The sequence below is a fragment of the Octodon degus genome, unplaced genomic scaffold (assembly GCF_000260255.1).
Source record: "Octodon degus isolate 3935 unplaced genomic scaffold, OctDeg1.0 scaffold00101, whole genome shotgun sequence".
Classification (NCBI taxonomy): domain Eukaryota; kingdom Metazoa; phylum Chordata; class Mammalia; order Rodentia; family Octodontidae; genus Octodon; species Octodon degus.
In genome coordinates, this window is record NW_004524677.1 from 6,883,426 (window position 1) to 6,893,318 (window position 9,893).

Sequence of the window (9,893 nt, forward strand, 5' to 3'; positions counted from 1 at the left end):
AAAAAAAAAAAAAAAAAAAAAGGACCAAAAGTCAATCTCAGACCTTCAGCCCACCCAGAAATGGTCCAGGAGACATGGTCATAAAAGAAATTGGAAGAAACTCAACTAAAATTTCTGAAATGATAGCAAGTGAAGTAAAGAAAGAACTTCATCAGGCTGTAAAAAAAAAAAAAAATCATATCAAAAATAATCTCCCAGATAAAAAAAGAAATGACAACAATCATGAAAGAATTGCTCAAAACACCTAAAGAAGATCTAGAAAAAAACAGAGAGAGGAATATGAAAATGATAGAAACATTGAATGAACAATATAGGAAAGAACTAGAATGTATGAAACAGATTCAAACAGATATTGAGACATTAGGAATTCCATTGAAAGCTGGCAAAACTGCTTGAACAAACTGAAGATAGAGTTTTAGACTTTGAAGATAGCATTGCAGCTAGTGATGCAAAAGAAAAGATCTCTTAAAATAACAAGTAATCAAGAAATAACAATACAACAGCTGCAAGATGATCCAAAGAGAAACAATATAAAACTCATACGTATTAATGAAACAATCACAATTGACACAAATGACATAAAGAGACTATTTTCTGAAGTAGTAGCAGAAAATAAGTTAGGCATATAGAATCCAATTAGCCATAATCAAAACACCCAGACACATAATAATCAAAATCACAGAAATTGTTATACAGATTGCAAGCAATCCCAATTAAAATACCATTAATATATCTCACAAATCTAGAGAAAACATTCCTAAATTCACCTCAAACCAGAAGAGACCTAGAACAGCAAAGGCAATCCTGGGCAGCAAAGGCAAGGCAAGAGGCATCACAATCTCTCACTTGAAATTATACTACAAAGCTACTGTGATAAAATCAGCATGGTACTGACAAAAAAATAGACCTGAGCATCACTGAAACAGGTAAGAAGATGCAGACACAACAACAAACACAGTCATCCATTTCATCTTTGACAAAGGAGCCAAACGTGTTCACTGGGAGAGTCTTTTTAATAAATGGTGCTGGAAAAACTGGCTTTTCACATGCTGAAGGCTGAAACTAGACCCATTTCTATCACCATGTACAAAACTACAGTTAAAAGGGATCAAAGATTTAAATATTAAAACTGAAACACTAAATCTTCTGGAGGAGAAAGTAAGTAGAAATCCTAAAGACATAGGGTAGCTAGAAATTTATGAACATAAACCAAATTGCATGGAATTATTCAAATATTCAACAATTGGGATCTCATCTTTATGAAAAGTTTCTACACATCAAAAGAAATCACCAACAGATTAAAAAGAAAACCCATGAATTGGGAAAGAAAATTATAGCTGACTGTCCCTTGGATAAAGGGCTTTTATCTAGAACATATAAAGAATTAAAAACAAAATCAGGTCACCCAAATTTGAAGACCAAATCCAAAACTGGGTGTCTGAGATGACTATATTTCACAAATGAAGAAATGCAAATGGCAAATAAATATATGGAAAAGTGTTGAACATTATTGGTCATTTAAGAGATGCAAATTAAAACGCTGATATTCCATCTTACCCCAGAAAAAAAGGCTATTATCAAGAAGTCAATCAATAATAAATGTTGGAGGGTCTGTATAGAAAAAGGAGCCCTTTTTCATTGTTCATGGACTTGTAAACCACTATGGAAATCAGTAAGACATAAAAAAAATAATAAAGTAGCCCTATAGACCATGTACTAAATGCATTAAAAAAATAAAAAAGAAAGAAAAGAAAAGAAATTGGTGTGGAGTTTCCTCTAAAAGCTGGCATTAGAAGTCCCATTCACCCCTGCTCTTCCCCTCCAAGGTATTTTTCCAAATCAACTAAAAACATCATACCACAGTGATTTATGTGCATACATGTTTAGAACAGTACAATTAGAACTAAATCTTGGAAACAACCCAAATGCCTACCAACTGAGGAGTGGGTAAAAATGATATGGTATTTTTACACAATAGAGTACTATTCAGCTGTAAAAAAGATAAACTCAAGGCTTTTCTAGATAGATGGATGCAACTAGAGACCATACTGGTAAGTGAAATAAATCAGATATGCTTGTGCAAACATCATACTGTCTCGGTAGTTTAAGAACCTGAAAGGGGGTTGGGGAGATAGCTCGGTGGTCTGAGTGTCTACCTGGCAAGTGCCAGGACCTGGGTTGGATGCCAGTACTGCATGCTATGCCAGTCCTGCACTGAGCCAGCCACCAAAACTGAGCATGGTGGTGCTTGCCTATAATGTCAGAACTGGAGAGGCTGAGACAACAGGGTCACTACAAGTCCTAGCTGCATAGTGAGATCCTGTACCAGATAGATAGATGATAGATAGATAGATAGATAGATAGATAGATAGATAGATAGATTTTTAAAGATCTGAAAGCTCCAATACATGCTGTAAAATGGAAAGGATCTGTTCAGATGGAAAGAAAAACAGGGATGAGGAAAGGGACAAAAGAAAGAAGGAAAAAAGACACAGTTATGTATGCATACTGGATAGCTTGGATAATTGTAGTGTTGATTTCTGCTGGTCTATTGAAAGAAGCAGTTAATGCTTACTTTTTTCCTTTTTCCCCCAATTTTGCATGTTATATCTGGTAATCTAAACAACTGGTTTGAAGATAATATTATGTAATCTAACAACCATTGTTGAATTCCTATTATCTTGTTTAGTGAAATTCTGTACCATTTCTACTGTGTTTTTTCTTTTACCATTTTGTATTCTTTAAAAAAAAAAAAAAAGAAATCAGAGACATGAATAAATGTAAAGATGTGGTGGGAGGCTTCATGTTCAGATGTATATGATCCAGTGTAGTACCAGCTCACATGTGCTGGGATGGCTTCTATGAAATCAACAGTCACAAGAAGAAATACTGGTGAGGAACCTGGAAAACCCCGATGTTTGTGCACTGTTCATGGGACTCTACAATGGTAGCACCATTATGGGACAGAGTTAAGATGGGGATTACCACATGATCCAACAACTCCAGCTCTGGATTGGTTTGAGGAACAGATTTCCGGCAACAAGAGACATACTCCTAACCACTTCCCAGTATTCACAGCATCCCACAGGTGGTGGAAGCAACCTAAATGCCTATCAACTGAGGAAAAGACAACCAAAAGTAATACAAGCATGCCATGGAATATTATTCCTGCTTTCACGCAGAAAGGAATCCTAACACACATTTAAAAAATGGAAGAAGACTGAGGAAATGATGTGAATAAAGCCTGTCATAGAAAGACAAATACCTTACTGTAAGATTACAATTGTATGAAGTATTTAAAATACAGTCTTAGGAAACAGAATGGCATTCATTTTGGGCAGGGGCAGTTGTCCAAGGGGAGTCACTGTTCAGGGGTAGAATTCGAGTTTTGTAAAATGAAAACGATCTGTTGTCCAACAATGTGAATATGCTTAATGTTGCTTTACATTTACATAAATGGTGAAGGTAGTAAATTTTGTGCTTTTTACCACAATGAAAAATACTAGGGATATTAATTAGTCCTTCTTGGCTTTCCATCATCAAAACTGGATGAAATGCCACTGATATTAAAATAAAAGTCATTCCTAGGATCCCAGGCTTGGAAAAGGCACTGAAAAAGCATGTCCAAAAGGAATAATCTTCCAACATTTGGGAACAGATGAAAACTAAGTCTTCAAACAGCAACTAAATGCAGTGGTGAGCACTTCTGCTGTTGTGAACACATAAGAAATAGCACAGGAAGCCAACAAAAGTATTTATTGACTTTTTATAGTTTGTAGAAAATGGGATAAGGAAGAAAATTGGTACAGAGCTAGGACATGCAATGAGATGTGAACATAATTGATTAAATCTGAAATAAATATTTGATGCGATTTAATTGGGCACTCTCTTGGGGAATAGTTATCTAGACAATGCATGAATTATTTAAAAATGCCTTCAATAACTTAGAGAAACGTAGGTGTTAAACTGAAATGGTCCCTGAATGTTCCTACTACACCTTAATCTTGGAGTGTACAGAAGACTATCTTTGAAATGTGAGCTAGAGAATTTTGAGTGCCGCGGCAACGTAACAGCAGGCTCCCTATCCTCCTGTGAGGCTGGTGTTTCTGGTCTCTCCCGCTGTCCGCCCATTTCCTGCCTGCCGTTCCCACAGTGTCATCTGGCCTCCCCATTACCTGCATGAAGACCCACCCACGCTCTCCTGTCCACTCCTGTGACCCACTCAGACAGAATCCAGAGGATGTGGGGTCTGGAAAGAAGGGCTGTGTGATATTTGTGTGAAAGGTTCTCAACTCCAGCTTTGGGATACTCTTAGAATATCTCCCATCACTCTACTACTTTTCACTTAAAGAAATGACTCTGAAGAGATTTTCAGTTGCCAAATTCAATCTATACTTCTACTGATTCCATTTGGATTTCCTAGCAGCTGCTCAGGAAGGCAGCATTACCATGCTCAAAATAATCTGAAAGTAGCTATTAAAGATTCACAAACAACAGATGCTAATTAGAAGTGAAAGAACAGAAATCCTAATATTTCCAGTAAATATTTTGTTTTTACTTAAGGGTTCATGAAAGCTCCTAGGAAATGAGGAACCAAATGCACAAATAAGGACCAATTGGAGGTGAGGCACTGGGAGGTGGAAAGAAAATGCTCAAAGGAAAGGGACAGGGGACAGGAAGGAGGAGAAAAAACCAAGGTGCATTATGTACTCGGACCGACGCCCGTGGTGAAAGTAATCACTTACTATGGCATCCATATGATTATAAAAATATTTTTTAAAATGGTCATAAATCACAGATGCCTAAATCTCTTTCAGCTTTCAATAACAACAAAATATGCCTCTGATCCTTAGGGGCTTCAAATTATGGCTTTTTTTCTCCTTTCTTTTTCTTCTTCCTACAGCTGACTCCTGACTCCTGTCAAAGTAGCACTGAATTATCTATCTCCACTTCTTCACTTTCCCCCTCACTGTCTCAGCAGCCCGCTCCATCAGGAGGGGTGTGCACCCTCTGGCCTTCCTCCCTGCTGTGCTTCCTAACGGCCTGGCTCACAGGAATGGGTCTCCGATGCCTCCTCTCCTCTGGGCCACTCTGCATTCACCTCACACACTTTCCCCAGTATCAAACATGCTTTGACAGTGTCTTGGCCATACATCTCTCCCGTCCAGGGTATAGCTGAGACGCCCACCGGCTGTGTTAGCCACTGCCGAGCTCTTCCAGAGGAGCAAGCTCACCACACTTTTCGGTCTCAACACTTGTGAGCACTGAGGATTGCTCTCTCCCTCCCAGGCCCACACTGTCTCCCTGCTTACTCTGCCTTCGTGTCTTACTCGCATTCTGGATTTAGCCTCTCTCTCTCTCTCTCTCTCTCTCTCTCTCTCTCTCTCTCTCTCTCTCTCTCGGGTTAAATGATAAAGCAATTTCAAAGAACATGCCAACAATAGGAACAAACTGCCTTATGGCTTTGCTACTTCTGATTTTGCTTTCATCTCACCTCTTAGACTTTGAACAATAGAGGACAATAAAATGCTTTAGACCATCAAAACTGTTGTATGAGAGAATATCCGAAACAGATTTTCAAGGTCCTTCAGAAAATTAAATACTGAGAATACAAAATCGAGTGTATGGTCAACATTTAATAGGGGTCTTGTGATAACAAACGACAGTGAGGAGTGTCTTCAAGGACATGGGTAAGAGTGTCCTCCAAGGCTTAAAATTTATAAAGCAGGGAAACACTTAGATGTTCAAAAACAAGGGTAATTTCTTTAGTGACTGACTTTTAATGATTGATCTAGTGTTTCTTATGAGCATCACCCTGACTAGAGAATAGGAAAAAGTGACCACTTAAAATGACCATTTAAAAGTGCTAATGAAAGTCACCTCCATGTCTTCCCCTTAAACACAGCGTCACAGTGTCTTCTGAGGACAAACTAAGGCTTTGAGTTCTCCCTCTCCGGTGCTGATTTCTCTAGGACATGCCGGTGACAGGTGGATATCTTGATGAGGTGAGATCTTTTCAGGCTGTCCACCAGCTTTCCAAGCTCATCAGTGAGTCTGCTCTGTCCTGTCACCATGGTGAAGCCCATGATTTGGCCTGGTGCACACTTTATGATGATGAGGTGCTTCCCAAGTGCCACCCATCCCTGCTTGCCCAAGGATGTGGGAGTAGGGTCACTTCATCCCTGCACTGTAGGCCTCTGTGCCGGGCTGGGTAGCCTGTACTCTGTCCTGCGATAGCAAAGGGCCATTTTACGTGGCATGTCCTCCCACAGTCCGAAGATATCTTCTGCTTAGTTTTTCTTTTAGTCTGTCCCATTGGCCTCTCCTAAATTACAGCTTTGAAGAAAAGGTCAGTAGGAAGAAGGGGACAAGCACTTGCTTCCTCTACCTTATCTCTTTTGTCCTCCTCTGTTACCCAGAAATAAAATAGAGTTTCTCTTATTTCCAAGGATCAGCCTTCTTTATGAACCATATTTGTTTACAACAGGCAGAATACTTTCTTTGCCTCCCTCCTGTCACAGTCCTAACACTACCCACAACAGCTCATTGCCTTTTGTAGCACAGGCATAAAGTTTTATCCATAGCTCAGCAATAGAAAAAAAAGTTGATGCAGTTCAAAAAATATTAGTCCTGTTGTAAATTGCAACCATTAATCCTGATTTCAACTTGACTGGATTGAAGAGTGCCCAGGAGATTAGTAAAACCCCCTTTTGGTGTCTGGCGGGGTCATAGCGGTCACCTTGGGGACTGTGTCTGGTCCCAGTCACTTGTTCTATGACCTGTTCCCTTGTTCTGTTTCCTGGCCATTGAGACACAAGCAGCTTTCCTCCTCTGTACCCTTCCATCATGACGCTTCTGTTTTGGAGCCGGCTGACTATGAACTGAATCTCCTAAAACCACAAGACAAATTAAACCTCTCCTCCTGCCAGTATGTCAAGTAGGTGTCAAGTATGATGTCTCAGTAAAGCCAACTACCATCCAGCTATGAACAAAAAATAATGGTTTGGAACATAGTTATGGAGGACACTGATGGCTCTAGGACGGAAGCCTTGGCTGAGAGGCTGAGAAGCCAAGTGAAGAAGGTGCAAACCAAAGGGAGTTGCCGGGTGATGACAGCGGGACTGTCAGTGGTAGCATCACAGCGTCCACTTGGCAGACCTCTCAGAGCCCAGCTGGAGGCAGAGGGCTACAGGCTGATGACACTCAACACTTGAATCACATCCTACTCTTAATTGCGTAGGATTAGCAAGCAACAGCTTTCTGATTACAATTTGGCTTCCTGTATCTTTTTCCTAGAGAGGGCCGGTCATTTCAACATGACTGTTATAATTCACACAGCAATCACAGTTCACCAAATAAACATATTAAAGCTGGCATCACAGCACGTGTATCAGTTCCCTTCATAATAGCCAGCAAGTCCCCATTGAGAAAGGAACCCTTTCTTATGCGACTAAAAGGAGACCTTCCTTGAGCTTCTATGGCTGAGCCCCAGTTGTGGGACTGGGGTGAATCCACAAAGATTAACAACTTCCTCATGTGGCCTGTATCTTCTTTTGAGAGACCCTGACCTTACAAGCCTTTGCTCCCTCAGAACTTTCTTAAGCTCAGAACCCCTCTCTCAAATGAGACAGTGAAGTTCCGCACTGTTGTAAATGTCCACTGAGATGGTATTTATCCCAGTGAATTTTGCTCTAAACATAAGACTGGCCCTAAGTGACAACACACTCAGGACAGTACTGGTTCCCTTCTTTTAACTATCATAAAAATTTATATGTTGGGCATAGTTTCAAAGTGCTGATGACATAGAGCCACCTAATTCCTTGTTTATGGGGAAAATTCATTATCTTGGAGAATATAATTTTATCTGGCTTGGAAAGACAATGAAACAGATGGTAGGACTTTAAAATCTGCAAGTATTCCATTGTCTTCATTTAATTGTTACACGATAATTGCTTGGTCTGGTGAGAATTTGCACCCAGATAACTTCATAGAATTTAAATAAGGATTTTTGGACCAAAGAAAAAAAATAACCATAATATTAAAAGCAATGACTAGTATCTTCCAGGAACTTAATCTAATCCTTACAGTGTCCCTGTGAGGAAGTCCTTCCCATCTGCCCCTTACATCCTTGATGAATGTGAGCATGTGAACCATGACAAGGCTGACCCACGGGATATGGTAACTCCTGTCATGTCTCCGCACTCCAACCTCCATGCACCTCGCCTAATTAAGAGTAGGAACTACAATTCATGGGATCAACATCGAAAGCGCTGAAGGAAGGGGTTGCCCTCAAATATCAAGACCTAATTTATGTTTGTACTAGATCAAACATAATTTACCAGTTAGAGAGCCCCCAAGTAGCATCATGTTTTAATGTATTTTCAAACTTTTCCGAAGACTGACTACTTACTTTTAATGAAGGTATCAATATAATTCAATCATTTTGATTTTTCCCCTCAAAGTAATTCCGAGAGAGACCTGAACCTGTGGATAGCCCACACTGAGGAGGAGAGCCGCTGAGTCATCCTTGTCTGGGAAACCAAAGTGTTGGAAGTGAAACCCAAGAAATAACAACTGGCTGGCTTCTGGAAGGTTTCTTTAATTCATTTAGTAGTTTTAAACATTGTGGGCACTAAGTGGCTTGTCCTTAGCTTTAAAAAAGATTCACTTTAATGTAGCTTGAAAATGTGGGTTCAGGGTGGGTGAAAGGGTGAGACAGAGGGCAGGAGCAGTAGTCCGGGGGTTGCTCGGACAGCTCAAATAGGGTGTTAAGTTCAATGCTGCTAATAAACTCAACTTTAATCAAACCTGAACCAGGGGCCATTCCATGCAAGATTGAAAGAAAGAAGAAAGAAGAAAGAAAGAAAGAAAGAAAGAAAGAAAGAAAGAAAGAAAGAAAGAAAGAAAGAAAGAAAGGAGAAAGAAAGAAAGAAAGAAAGAAAGAAAGAAAGAAAGAAAGAAAGAAAGAAAGAAAGAAAGAAAAAACAAGCAAGCAAGCAAAATATGAGTACATGGAAGTTACTGATTTTAATTCTTTGTTTTCTTAAAAGAGTGTAAATGTTAAAAGAAGTGTAAAGTGAGGAATATTTATGATAGTACTAAAAATAATTTACTCAGGATGCCAAGTGGTGACTGCCAATAGGGTTTTTGAGTAATCGACAAAAAAATTTAAGCTTCCCATAGGCAAATGCTTTTCATTTGAAAATAAAGATTAAAAGTGCAGCTGTTCTTGGGGCAGAGAAAATTGTTCTAGCAGCTATAACGCAACACTGAAAAGCATATACGAAGACTATTCTGACATTGATGATGCATTTGCAATCTTTTACTACTCCGGGAATTAAGAAGAAAGGGAAGATGGTTCTCTGGGGCCCGTGATATGATCAGACAGTCTGCACTTAAATCGTGTTCCAAGCAAAGCTTTGGCCTGCTCGGCCTATGTGCCAATCTGTATTTCATGCACGCTGTCGCTGCTCATCACAGGCCTTAGGAAATCCTGCCATGCGGGCGACATTACATGCGCCTGGGTACATTCACAAGCATCACCAAGTGCCGTTCTTCCCCTTTCCCTTGTGCATTCCTGATGTTCTGGAGCTATACCCACCCTCGCAGCTTGGACTTCACACGCTTCAGATGTTACATTTGCTCTTCAAAGCTAGGTCAGACTTCATTGTTCCAGATGTTTTCAAATGTATTTTTACCTGAGTATTTAGATACCATACGCTTGGATTATTTTTAGCATTATTTCAACACCTTCTTTAAGCATAAGAGCTAATAAATACATTTTTGGGTACTGGGGAAGCTGAGGCAGGAAGACTGCTACAAGTTTGAAACCAGGCTGAGCTATGTCATGAGTTCAAGGTGAGCCTGAACTATGTTACAAGACTTTGCTTAAA

At 39.7% G+C, this 9,893-nt stretch overlaps 1 protein-coding gene across 1 annotated transcript in view; it reads right to left on the reverse strand.

Annotated features, from left to right (window-relative positions):
• Positions 1–9,893, reverse strand: part of Dchs2 (dachsous cadherin-related 2) — a 262,455-nt gene that overhangs the window by 44,603 nt on the left and 207,959 nt on the right. The window lies entirely within an intron of this gene.